A 13,537-nucleotide genomic window follows, 5' to 3' on the forward strand; every position below is an offset into this window, starting at 1 on the left:
CCACACGACAATGGGACCAAGTGACTATGGTGTGAACCCAAACAAACCTTTCTTCTTTATAAATTTATTTATTCTTAGGTATGTGTTACAGTAATGGGATTGGAAGAAAAAAAGTAGAACTTATTATTTACTCATTTATTTAGCTTTTGTTTTTATTTCCAGACTGGCTATGAACTTGTAGTAATCCTTCTCCCTCAACTTCCTACATATTGGGATTGTTGGTATAGTCCACCATTCCCAGCTTAACTTGTTACATATGAAAATATTATATAAAGCTGCAAGAGAGAGAAAAAAAAACAGGAAATCCAGGGAAGGAGAAAGATTCAGGGAAAAAATGACAAATGTAAGACAGAAAATATAAGGATTTAGTTTTGTTTATTGGTTAGACAATTAACGTGTCTTAATGTATTCATTTCTAGGATAACACCAACCGGTGGCGGTGCTTAGCTTTAATCCCAGGACTCAGGAGGAGGAGGTGGATGGAGCTCAATACTAGCCTGGTCTACATAATAAGTTCTAGGCCAGCCACAGCTATACAGTGAGGTCCTGCCTAAAAAAAGTGTCAGATTTTATAATATTAAAGTATGCATTTTTAGGTTTTAGTGCAGCCAAGATATGCCTGGCTGCATGTGCCCCAACACAAACACATGGTGTACTTAAAACATCATGAGACATTTTTCTGCATTTTTATTTTTTGTTACTTGATACCACAGTTCTCAAGTGTGAACTTTGTAGATGAAACACTGTATCCCAGTGTCAAAAGGCAGGACACGCCTGCCAGAGTGCTTCTGAACATCTATGTTTTGATTATTGTTTTAAGCACTCTCATGGCCCACAGGCACCACTCAGGTTGTTCTTCTGAGTGGTGCCAAGTATTGCCACATAGCACATAAATGATAGATCAAGAATATCCTAATAATTACGAGCTTTCTAAAGCAGGAGTTTCTTAGTAAGGAATTGAGTTTCATTACCCTAAGATGTGTTAGATTCTGAACAACCATTTGCTGCAGTGCTGGAGGATCTCCAATCATTTAAAAGTCTTATAGGGCCTTTTTAATGTGAGCACATTTTATGTGCTCTCTCTTCTTGCTTCTGTTTTTGAGAAACTGTCTTTATCCTGCTTTGCACATAGTATATACAGAGGTCCTTTTTCCTATCCATTCTCACATTTTTTCCACCTAAAGTCTTCCCAGACTATGCTTAGTCAAAGTCCTGCCACATCAGTTGCTGGTTCCAATACGTCTATGACTCCCACATGCCCATCCATGTTTTCTTCATTTGAATGTGAGGAAATACACACGAGTTTTAATAAAAGGGCTTTTCTGATTTGACTGGCAACCATCATCTCATAGCAGTGTCCTCTAAGTCTAATGAAAATTTAACAGAGAAAGACCAGCTCTTCCAAATGAGCAAATGGAGAAAAGTGGCTCCTTTGTCAAAAATCGGGTAGCTGTAAATGCATGGATCTAAATATAGGTCCTCAATTCTATTCACTGATCAATGTGCCTGTTTGCATGTCAGTACCATGCTGTTTTCATTACTATAGCTTTGCAGTACAATTTGAGATCGGGTATAGTAATGCTTTGAGCAGTTCTTTTATTGTTCAGGATTATTTAGGCTATCCTGGGTTTGCATATGAAATTTGATTTTTTTTTTTCAATTTCTGTGAAACATTATGTAGAACCAACAAAGAAAAATCAAGTTGATGCTGACTTCAAAGCCTCATCTCTTCTTCCTAGCTTTCACAGTGCTGGAAGGTGCTCTGAAAGCTACCTGACGAGAACATTTAACATGCTCCTTACCCATCTGTGAATCTTAAGAGCTATAACAATAACTGGCCTGGCAAGAAATATCCACCAAGGAATAACGGCATAAATGTTATAAGAACAACCAACTACTATATAATTTAAGGTCCACTTTATAGGATAGAGCCAGGCCTAACACTGATATCAGGGTTAGGAACCTGAGGTTAGACAGCTTGAAGACCAAGGGAGAAAGCCTAATATAACTATTCCACTAAATAAATACACTATTAAATGGATTTCTAATGCCTTATTGTTATACCCATATATTAACGCATCTCCCAACTGTCAGCAGAGAAGCTTCCTTATGCAGCAGATGGTGATTAACACAGAGACCCACAACTGGCCAGTGTGCAGAGAATAAGAGGCTGTGGGATGCTTATCCATGAATAGGACACCTATATAAACATCTGCCTCCCAAGGCACAGGGTCATTGCAGAAGAAGGAGTAAGGATTGTAAGACCGAGAGGTGGTAGATTACCATAAGGAAACAAAGTATTCCAGCAGTGGTGACATCATGCACAAGACTGAGCAAGCTCAAGGCAGACAAAATTCCAGCATAGATGTGGGGAAGTGGTTACAAAACCCCAACTCTTCCTGAGGAACTACTGGCAATTGATGGCTGCGGGGAGGGAGAGACTCAGTTTCGTTTAGGGTGAGATTTTTAGTATTTTGACCAGGCTCACAGTAGATGGACCCACACTGAAGGGTAACTGAGGACACAAACCTGACGCTATAGGTCTCAATACACATAAATATGGAAATCGGGGTGTGGGTGCAGATACAGGAAAGGGTCTAAATATCAAAATATATTGTGATGAAATTCTCAAAAATTCAATAAAAATTTAAAAAATTAGGTGTAATTGAGGAAGATACTAGAAACTGATCTCTGATCTCTGTTTTACACACACACACATACACACACACACGTGTACATACCCACACAAATGTACACCGTACTGCACACAAATAAAAGCAAACAAACAAAAAAACAAACAAACAGGTGATGAGAAGGGCCTGACAAGCAGGCATGTGTATTTTCTATTTTCTCGCTGTTGATATGAATTAATTGATATAGATATGCAGTGTAGTCCTGAGCTGCATTTCTACCATGTGTATAGAACCATCATTGTTCACAATTCTTTAAAAAAATCTTTTTAGTATCATCTTTATTTTATGCGTATACATGTATTGCCTGCATGTAGGTAAGTGCACCCATGTCACACAATGCCGTAGACAGCAGAGGCTGTTGGATCCCCTGCAACTGGAGTTAGCTGCATGTGGTTGCTGGGATTCAAACCCGGGTCTTCTGCAAGAGCAGCTAGTGTTCTTAACTGCTGAGCCATTTCTCCAGCCCCATTGTTCACAATTCTTGAAGGCAATGCTGTGCTAGATAATTTTTCCAGTTGATGGCTTACCTTTTTGAATGTATTATGTATTGACTTGCTTTCTTAAAACAAACAAATGCTAAATATAAAACATGAAGTTTGTGGATTCAGAGCTACAAATGATAAGATCAATTGCTATATTTATTTTATTGAATAATTCATTTTGTCCATGAAGCCCCTAAATCAAAGCCATGCTAATCTTCAAGGAGGCAGCAAGCATTATCCAAGGAGGTGTTGGGTTTGCTTACACTTAATGGCCAGAGCTTGCTGTGTCTTCAGATTTTCTGTACAGACTGCCCTTCTGTTTGCTCCTACTTTTGTTTGCTTTGGAAACTGGACCCACCTCTGATGTTTTGCATACAGTTTCTACATATGAAATAAGATGAGTTTGTAAGTTAAGCATAAAAATTAAATGGAAATCTGTTATGAGTGTTCTAAAGGCCCCTCTTTTTGAGTAATTTGTGTGACTTTTAGATAATTAACATATCATCAGCTTTCAGTGTAGAGAAGCCACAGACATATATTAGGATAGAAATAGGCTGTGCAAAGTAGTGCAAACTATAATTGATTGTGTAGTTACTACTGTTTTTTGTTTTAGCAGAGCTGTGGATGTGTAAACAATATTTATTGAACAATAACCTTTGGATTTATGGTCAAAATTTGAGATACTTTAGTATTCTGCCACTTATTGGGGGATGTTGATGTCTTTACTGATATAATTGGAATGTAGAAAAATATTTATTTATAGCGTATCAGGGAGGTTGGGTCTGCCTAGATAATAAACAGGTTGGTAGGCAGTGAGAAGGGTGATTAATTGATTTGTCATTGTGGAGGGAGGGTGGCCCAGGAGGAGGACCAGAAGCACTAACTGGGCAGAAGGCTGCAGATTCAAAGTCTAATTTCCGATAGTGCCCACACCCCCCAGTAAGTGAACCACACTCTTAAAATCCCGTGACTGGATATTCTGTAGATGGAAGAATGGAACTGAACATCATTTCTAAAATATAACCTGAGGAGATAAAGTTAAGAATTTTCAGAAAAAAAGGTTTATGGACTTTCTATGCCATGGCATTGGCTGTTTCATGCAAATTTCATTGAATTTTAAGGGAAGAGAGTCAAAAATGATGATCAGTCTAAACAGAAGTACTGTTCATGTCCTCATAAATTCTTTAATCCACAGTAGGCATCAATCTGTAGCACAGTATGGGTGGTGTTTGCTGTTTTTCTTAATGTGTGTGTATGTGTCTCTTTATTATTCCCACCAAGTTAAATGATACTTCTGGGGAGAGTTTACCAGGTATTTTTATTCTTATAACCCTTCATGGAACCTCATAGTTTATGTGTAGTTTTGCCCTTGACTGCTGCACTAACTAAATGACAGCATAGTTATCAAGAGTGGACCCAAATATGGATTAAATGAGATATGAGATAAAGGAATAGGTAGAAAAAGTATTAAGCATCACAGAGCTACACAACATCACCGAATTATTGTGGGGAATATGTTGCTTTTGGTTCATATTGTGGTATGTCTTTAAAGTTTTAATAAGTGATACATGTAATCTATTAGGAAAAAAACTTCACAATACCAAAAACTAAAAAAAAATTAACATCTACATGAAAAAAATCTATAGCTAGGCTGACTAGACTCAATTTGTACTAAATTTGTACTAAAGGACATCTGGGTACAAATGCTTGACTGGATAGGACTTAACTCGTATAGCAGAATACATGAGGTTTGGTAGGGGGTAGGGGGCATGGATGGAAGAGGGGGACTAAATTGATTAAGAACTGTTGTACGAAATGCACAAAAGCTCAACAAAAAATAAAAAAATTAAAATGTCAAAAAAAGTGAAGGCATTGTAGCAGGAGGTAAACTCAGCTGTAGTAACAGGATGAAAAGAGAAGCCAGGCTAGTTTTCTGTCAAATGTATGACCTTCAGACTCTAGGTATTACAATCACATGATGCACTTGTTAAAATGTGCATACCCCACTATGAAATGCCAAGTCAGTTTCCTGGAAGACAAGGTCCAAGAACCCATGTTTTCAGTGTGTACCACAGGTAGTTCATAGGTACCTGAGTTTGAAACTCCTGCCTAGCACACAGATTTCACTGTGGCAAAGGTTAGTAGATATGGCTGATACTACTGGGCAGGGGAAAATGACCAGGGAGCATTTGTGACTCATTTGTGGATAAGATAATATAGTGATAAAATGTGCTTAAAGTAAAACAGGCCAGAATTTGCTTAGCTGATGCACTGGGCAGGTCACTTAATTTTCCTGAATCTCTGCCTTCCTTTCTGTAAAGCCTGATAGGAACTCCTGTAGGGCTGTGGTGGTGAAGCATGTGTATAAAGAGTACTAATGAGATGCCTTTTAAGTCTCAGCTTTGATTATATGGAGCCAAATAAAAGGATAATTATTATGCTTACATTTTGCCACCCTGAAATTTGTATTCCTGAAGTCTGTTGGAAGCCCAAAACACCTCCCAGTTTGTCAAACGCCCCCCAAGCCCACCAGGCTTGGGTCTTCAACAAGAAAAGAGTCAAGACAAAGGTCTTGATTTTATTATAAAAAGTTTAATTCTTAGCAGTCAGGTAAGCAATCACAGAATGGCCTTTTGTTGTGAGGAACACAGATCTTATATAGGAATCAGATTTGGGGTAACCAAGGAATCACCAAGGAATCACTATGGATATTTTACTAACAGAAAGTAACTAAGGATGCAGCAGGTTGCTGCATTACCTCACCAACTCCGGTGCCCTAAGACCGAATCAAAAGTAAGTTTCTAAGAGACCTGATTTATCATGGAGGCACAGCCTGTTGGCTCTGACCGCTGAAGCGGAGAGCTCAGAAGCTCTTAAAGTGGCACTCTTCTAATTTCCAATGCTTATGTCAAGCATGGCTCCCGACACCAGTTGAAGAAGATATGTTGTAAATAAGCCTCCAGCCAACCAAACAATCATCAGTACAGTATATGGATTACAATACTCAGGTGACATATATGATCCCACAAGGAATCAGTGGGCTGAAAGAAATGGAAATGAAATCTGTTTTGGAAACATGGTATTAATAATTCAAATTTCCCAGTACTTGAGACCAAGATGTGATTAGGAAGGAAAGATAAGCTCCAAAAGAGCAAAAAAGAAATCATTTTGACTGAATTCAATAGGTTACAAAAGATAAACTCTATAGGTAACAAAGAGACTAAAATTATAGCTCCAAGGAAGGAGAAGTAGAACATCAGGTTTTTGTTGTGAGTGTAATTAAATCTCAGAGGAGTTTGAGCAGAAGACCTGGAGTAAGTGGGAGAGCAATGGAAGGTAGTGTCTCTACGTGCTCAATGTTCCTGTAGAAATTTGTGCAATTTCGTGTTTGCTTCTATGAAGAAATAGCTGTTTCAGGCATTGGAGCCCAACGTAGACAGAAAATAAGTGATGGTTTCACTATAATTGCAAAGAACTTTCTTAAGGAAGATGCCTATTTAAACATTTATCTTCTCAAGCTTTTGAAATTATTATAGGCCTCAAAATATGTCTGCTAAACACCCAAGAAGGTTAGTTCTACCAGTCTGGTATTTTTAATTACTGTGTGTCATGTAGATAAATCTTGGGTGAAGACCAGTTGTTCTCAGATAAACCTTACCTACACATATATTTCTTGATCTGGTATGTATAATTTTTCAGTAGGTTGTGGGAGTAATATGGTTCCCTTTGGTTTTCAAAACTAGCTAGGCATTGTTTATCTCTCGCATTGTCTCAACCCTCCATCATGGTTTTCCCACTTAAGGTGCCCCCATTTCCCCCTTTCTCCCTTCCTAGTACCCTTCTCCTATGGTCCTACCTCTCTTGAGCTCCTTCTTTCCCTTTATCCCCTAGGTTCCTTGTATACCCTTCCCTCCCCACCTCCCTTAAACTAACCCAATTTTTATCCATATCTCCCTTATTAAGGTCTGTTTCCTACTGTTCTTCTCTTTCAGGTTCTTTCTTTTCCCTGTTTCCTTTCCATTATCTTGGATCCTGTAGTTATGTCTGGTTGCATACTTATTTATCAGAGTCTGGTTCTAGGATCCACATATGAGAGAGAACATATGTCGATTTTTTTTCTGAGTCTGTGTTACTTCACTTAGAATAACAGTTTCTGGTTCCATCCATTAACATGCAAATTTCATGATTTCATCTTTCTTTGAAATGGTCATTTGGATAATTGTCAGTGGCAGATTTTAATTTTTGCACCTTGCTTTTCCTCAGTGGTGTGAGTGAGGGAGTCAGTGTCTTTCTAGAAAATCTGATAAAATGATTTCCCAGTTTAGTAAGTGATTTTAACTCTAATCTTGAAGCACTAAGAGAAATATTCTGGTAGTACCTAAATTAAAGCAGAAGGCAATTAGTAAGAAAAAAGGGGCTCCTTTAGAAATCATTTGATGTGGGTTTTTTAAAATAAAGTCTTCTGGGGAATAGATTCAATAGTATTCTTCAAGAAGTTTTATAGTGCCTTTGTTATGTCCTATGCTGATACAAGGATTGGTTTTTTTGTTTTAGCTTAAACTCCAACTTGGAAGTCTCTTTTCAGAAACAAACCGTGCAAGACAAAATCCTCTTCCTATTCAAAACAAAGGAGGCAATCACTAGTGAAGCAAAGGGCGAGGAAGCTGTGGGGATGTAGAACTCAAAGATGTCATACCTGGGTTCAGCAAACCCTGTTAATTAAGGTTGAAGTTCCTTAGCAGTTATCTCATGAGTACTTTGTTATTCATACTGTCAAAATTGGACAACCAAAGACAGTGTGATAAGTGCACACTGGCAAAGGAAAAGAATTGGGCCAACTACCCAAACTGAATCATCAGAACCAAAAAGAAGGACCCTACAGTAGCATAGAAGAAAATCATATATTTGCCTGTAACTAAAGGTTTTCACCAGTTTCCAGGGAGCAAATATTTGATCAATGTCCTCCTCCAATTCTAAGCACACAGGTACTAAGCAGTCAGTGCTGCATGCTGGACAGCCAGTGATGAGTTCAGACAGCCTGTAAGAACTTGAAATCTAGGGAAGTGGAATTCCATGTATTAGCCTTTGTAGAACAGTGGCCTCATTCATTTCCCATTAGTCTGTCATTGTACTTCACAGCATGTTATTGGGAGATAATCTTACCTGATTGCTCTGTCCAGATAACTGAGCAGCCGAGACTGGTGAGGCTCCTGCTATACCCTCTGAAGACTGTGGTCTTAACAAGATTTATCTGAAGCTGGAGGCACTATACATTCTGAGCCAAGGCTTATGGTTTCTATATAGCAGGGTATATTAGTTACTTTCTGCTGCTGTGATAAAACATCATGACCAAAGTGACTTATAGAAGAAAGGGTTTATTTTGGCTTATGATTCCAAAGGGAGAATCCATTTAATGGGGATGGTAGGACAGAAGGTGGCAGGCATGGCCACAGGAGTAGAAAGCTGAAAGATCACATCTTCAACAGCAAACATGAGAGAGAGAGAGAGAGAGAGAGAGAGAGAGAGAGAGAGAGAGAAACTGGAATTAGGGCAAGACTGTAAACACTCAAAACCCACCCCTAGTGCCAAACTTCCTCCAGCACAGCTATACTTCCTAAAGGTTCCATGACCTCCTCAAACAATATCATCAACTGGGGGCCAAATATTCAGTACCTGAACCTACAGGGAACATTTCTCATTCAAACCACCACACAGGAAAAGTCATTGTGAATAACAGATGTACAGGAAACTGATGTTAAAAGCAACAGGTGAAATAGTTATTAATCTTCCTTAAGGAGGTTCCAACAAGAACCCAAATCTTTTAATTGAAGGAACCAATCATTTTTATTAAATGCATCATTACTGGGGCATTCTTCCTTGTCAGTGAGCGATGTCAGTGGCAGAGCCTGGGGATACTGTGCTATTTACATTTTTTTCTTACATTTTTCTGTACTGTTTAGGAGATGGAGTAAAGGGTAAAGTTGATGTCCTAATCTTTTCCTCCTGCTACTGAAACATTAATACCTGTTCCATGTGATTTCACCAACCCAGCCCAGGCTAAAACCACCATTTTGGCATTTTAGTGACTCTCTTCCTACCATATCATAACCTCATGTTTCTCAGGGATTGTTTCAAACTACTTATATCTTCTTGGTGTTTTTTTTTTTTTTTCACGTTTCTGGATGAAGAAGTCAGCAAGATGGACGTGAGCCAAGAGCTTTATTTTTTTTTTATTTTTTATTTTTTTTTGCTGTGCAGCTATTTCCTTTGAGCTCAAATGCCCCATTAAGGCTCGGGAAGCAGATAAAACTTATAAGCCTCAGGAAGCTCCTGACACAAGACCCACAAGGTCCCTCCTTAAGGTTCTAAGTAGTGACAATTCCTAGAGAAAAGAGACTGTAATTGTTAAAGCTGCCTCCAAGAAACACCCTGGCAAAGCAGCTTTTGTGAGTGAGTTTTGTGAGTCATTGCCCAGGCTGGGTGGACTTTTTGGTAATGCAGCTACCTTTGAGTCATCTATCCTCCTGTAGGTGACTCTCCACCTATACTCTTTTAAGAAATGCTGTCAAACTCACCCGTTTACTAAGCTAGACTTGATGGAACCCTTTTTTCTTTCGGCATAGTCCCATTCACTTCTGATGGTGAACTTATTCTCCTCTCCCAAGAAAAGTTATACAGCACTTCTGAAGTTACTTAGTAACTTTTTTTCTTCTTTGATTGATTGATTGATTTTTATGGGGCTTTTGGCTACTCTAACATTCCCTTCTCTGAAGAGGTAACCCTAAAATCTTTTAAGGATATTACTTAGTAACTTAAATAAGCCACCTGTTCATCCTTTTAAAATCTTCTACCTGACCTGGAAAAAAAGGGGAGAGAAGAGGCTGCCTGACTATTAAAAGGCTTTAACAAGCCACCAATTAGGTTTTCCCCCTTAAATTCATACATGTGGAGGAATGTGTGAGGATGATTAATTCCTGAGCAACAAAGGATTTCCCAGTTCTCAGGAAAAACCTCTTTGTAGCTTAAAATTAATGCATCTCCTCTGACAAAGTCACTGGCAGGAAGGAGAGAGATTATTTTAAGTAGGGAACACACCTCCACTTGTCACAAAGCCCAGCCAAGCTTTTCGTAGCTGCTTTTCACTTTCTTTGACTTGAACTAAATAACTTCTAAACAAGGGAAGTATCTTTCAGTTATGACATGACTGAGGCATCATATAGCCCAGTTCTTTTAAATACTTGTAAGGTCATAAATTAGAAAATGCAAAGGTCTTCTGTTATCCTCCCATTTGTTAAGGTCTGACAGAATAACTTCATCTAGCTGAATCTAGTGGCAGTGTGCTAAGATTTATTAACACGAACTGTAATCCTTGTTTAAAAGCAGATCCAGGCACTTCTGCTGTGTTCAGAGCTTATGGAGAGTTAGCAGAAATGTCCATCACTTTTTCCCTTTTAACATATTTTATGACATTTTTGGATACCTCAAAAATAATAAACTATATAGCATAGCTTTTATCCATAAAGAATTGTCTCTGAAAAAGTGAATGTGGTATTTTTCACTGTCTAAAATACACACTATAAACATTTTGCAGGTACAGTACCTTTACTATAGTAGAATACTTGGTAACAAGGAAAAATGTAATTAAATCTATTTCTTGTGGACTTATCGGTGTTTTTTATTTACTTTCTCACCTAAATTGTCCCCAAACAACATAATAGTAGTCCTTTGACTCTTGAATAACAAACCAGGATTAGAAAAAGCATCTTTACTGTAGATTAAATTCTTTAAAAGTGAAATTTTACAAAAACTTTCATAGACTATGAAAATGGCTAATCAATGGCAATAGAGATTACTGTCCAGTTTTTAAATTAACAAGAAAAATTTAAAACTCTAATATTGGAAAAGCTATCCAGTCACAATGACTATTTTATAGAAATGCCTGTATTCACAATAAAATGAGTCCATGGAGCATGCTCCAAGTACAATGGTGAAATCTATCAGCTATCCATTATCTCTCATCAATCTCCCCTCTCTCTTTATCATCTATCATTTCTCTTTATCATCTCTTTATCTATCTATCATCTATCTATCTATCTATCTATCTATCTATCATCTATCTATCTATCTATCTATCTATCATCTATCATCTATCTATCATCTATCTATTTACCTTATCATCATCATCTTTCTGTGAACATTAAAAGGTTGCTTTGATGTATGGGTGCTTTCCACCCTAGGCTACTCTTACCCTGTGCATCACAGGAGTTTTTTATATGAGGACGTATTTGTGGGCAGGAGACCCAATGTTTTCATATCTGTAAGGCCTAGTTCTATATGTTGGCATAAATAAATGTTCAACTAAATTACTTGAATTAGTGACAGAATATGTGGCTTAAAAATTTTGTCTTATGTTTTAAAAAATATTTTTTATGTATATGTATGCATGTCTCTGTGTGTGTATGTGCATGTGTGTACACATGCCTATGGAGGACAGGAATAGATGTCAGATCCCTTGGAGCTGGAGTCACAGGTAACTGTGCGCTGCCCAATATGGGGAACCTAACTCTCTCCTCTGAAAGAGCAGCAAATGATCTCAATCTCTGAGCCATCTCTCTAGCCTCTGGGTTTCATATTTCTAACTGATACACTAAATAATCAAATATATGAAGGAAAGGTACATTAACTTCAGTGTTTGGGAATATAGTAATTCCCCAGTTCCGACTGGAGAGCCTGCTCTTTGATTTGGGGGCATTCCCTTGGACTTTCTGGTTGTGTTTGTTTCTTTTGGACAATATTCCCCTTTCTACTTTCTTCTTTGCTTTGGTGTGTTAGGGACTGGCCTTCCTGTTATGCCCCCATACATTTACTATATTTATTTATTTATTTTTATGTGTGTTTGTAGGTATATAGGTACATATGTGTGCACATGCATGTAGAGGCTAGAGGTCAACCTTGACTGTCATTTTTCAGTGGCAGTCCACCTTGATTTTTGAGATGAGGTCTTTCATTGGCCTGGAACTTTCTAAGTAGGCTAGTCTGGTTGCCAACAAGCCCCAGGGATCCACCTGTCTCTCCAGTGTTGGGATTGCAAGAACATACCATCACACCTGGATTTTTTTTTCTTCTTTGCTTTTTTTCTTTCTTCTTCTTTTTTTTGTCTTTTTGAGACAGGGTCTCCCTGTAGCCCTATCTGTCCTGGAACTCACTATGTAGACCAGGCTGGCCTTGAACTCACAGAGATCTGCCTGCCTCTGCCTTCCAAGTGCTGGTATTGAAGGTGTGCGCCACCACGCCTGGCTCTTCTTTGCTTTAAATATGTGTTCTGGAAGAGCAAATGCCAATCCTTGTGCTTATAAGGTAAGCACTTCACTGGCTGAGCTATCCCTAGCACTATTTTAAAGTTTTACTTAGTCCAGGCTTGCCTCAACTTACTATGTAGCCAAGGATGGCCTTGAACTTGTAGTTCTGTGTCTTTGCCTCTGGAGTGTTGGGATCCACAGGTGTGCGCCTGCACATTCGTCTTATTTTGTGTTGAGGATAGAATGGGGAGCTTCATGCATGCTGGGTAGGCATTCTACCAACTGGGTCATACCGTCGTCAGCCCAATTTTATTACTTTTATTTTTATATATTTATTTATTTATTTTTGTGGCACTGGGGATTGAAGGTGGAGCCCATTAAATATTAATTAAGCACGCTACCACTGAGCTACTTTCCTGAATATTAAAAAATGTATCATTATTATTATTATTTGTGTGCGTGTGTGTGTGTCTGAATGTGGATGTACATGAGGCATCACACACTTGAGGTCAGAGGACACCTTTTCAGGAGTTGGCTTTCTTTTTCCTCCTCTTTGAGGCAGGGTCCTTATCTCTCTCTCATTTCTTTCTGCCAGGCTGCACACTTCAGGCTACTGGCACAGAAGTTTCCAGGTTTTCGTGTCTTCATCTCCCATTTTGCTGTATGAGTGTTGGGATTATAGATTTTTCCATTTGTTTTTTTTATATGTTACAGGGATCATATATGGGTCATCAGGCTTGTGCAGAAAACATTTCACTGGCTCTTGTACATTTATTAATCTGTTGAGTAGTGGAGTTCATCCTGGTTATTTCCTCCATAGTTGAATGTTAATTGATTTTTATAACTTCTTAAAATTTTTTTTTGAAATTTGCTCTTTTCAAACAATGTAGTTTGATGGTATTTGGATCCCTTCCCCTCCTCTTACTGCCCCTCCCACCCAATTTAATGTACACTATCATGTATATAATAAAGCCTGTAGAATCTAATGTGTGTCCCCAAATGCCCTTCAGTATGGGTCCATCCACTGGAGCCTGGTTAACCTATCAAGAGTCCCATCCTTAAA

This window comes from Nannospalax galili, unplaced genomic scaffold (genome assembly GCF_000622305.1).
Source record: "Nannospalax galili isolate Female #2095 unplaced genomic scaffold, S.galili_v1.0 scaffold283, whole genome shotgun sequence".
NCBI lineage: Eukaryota > Metazoa > Chordata > Mammalia > Rodentia > Spalacidae > Nannospalax > Nannospalax galili.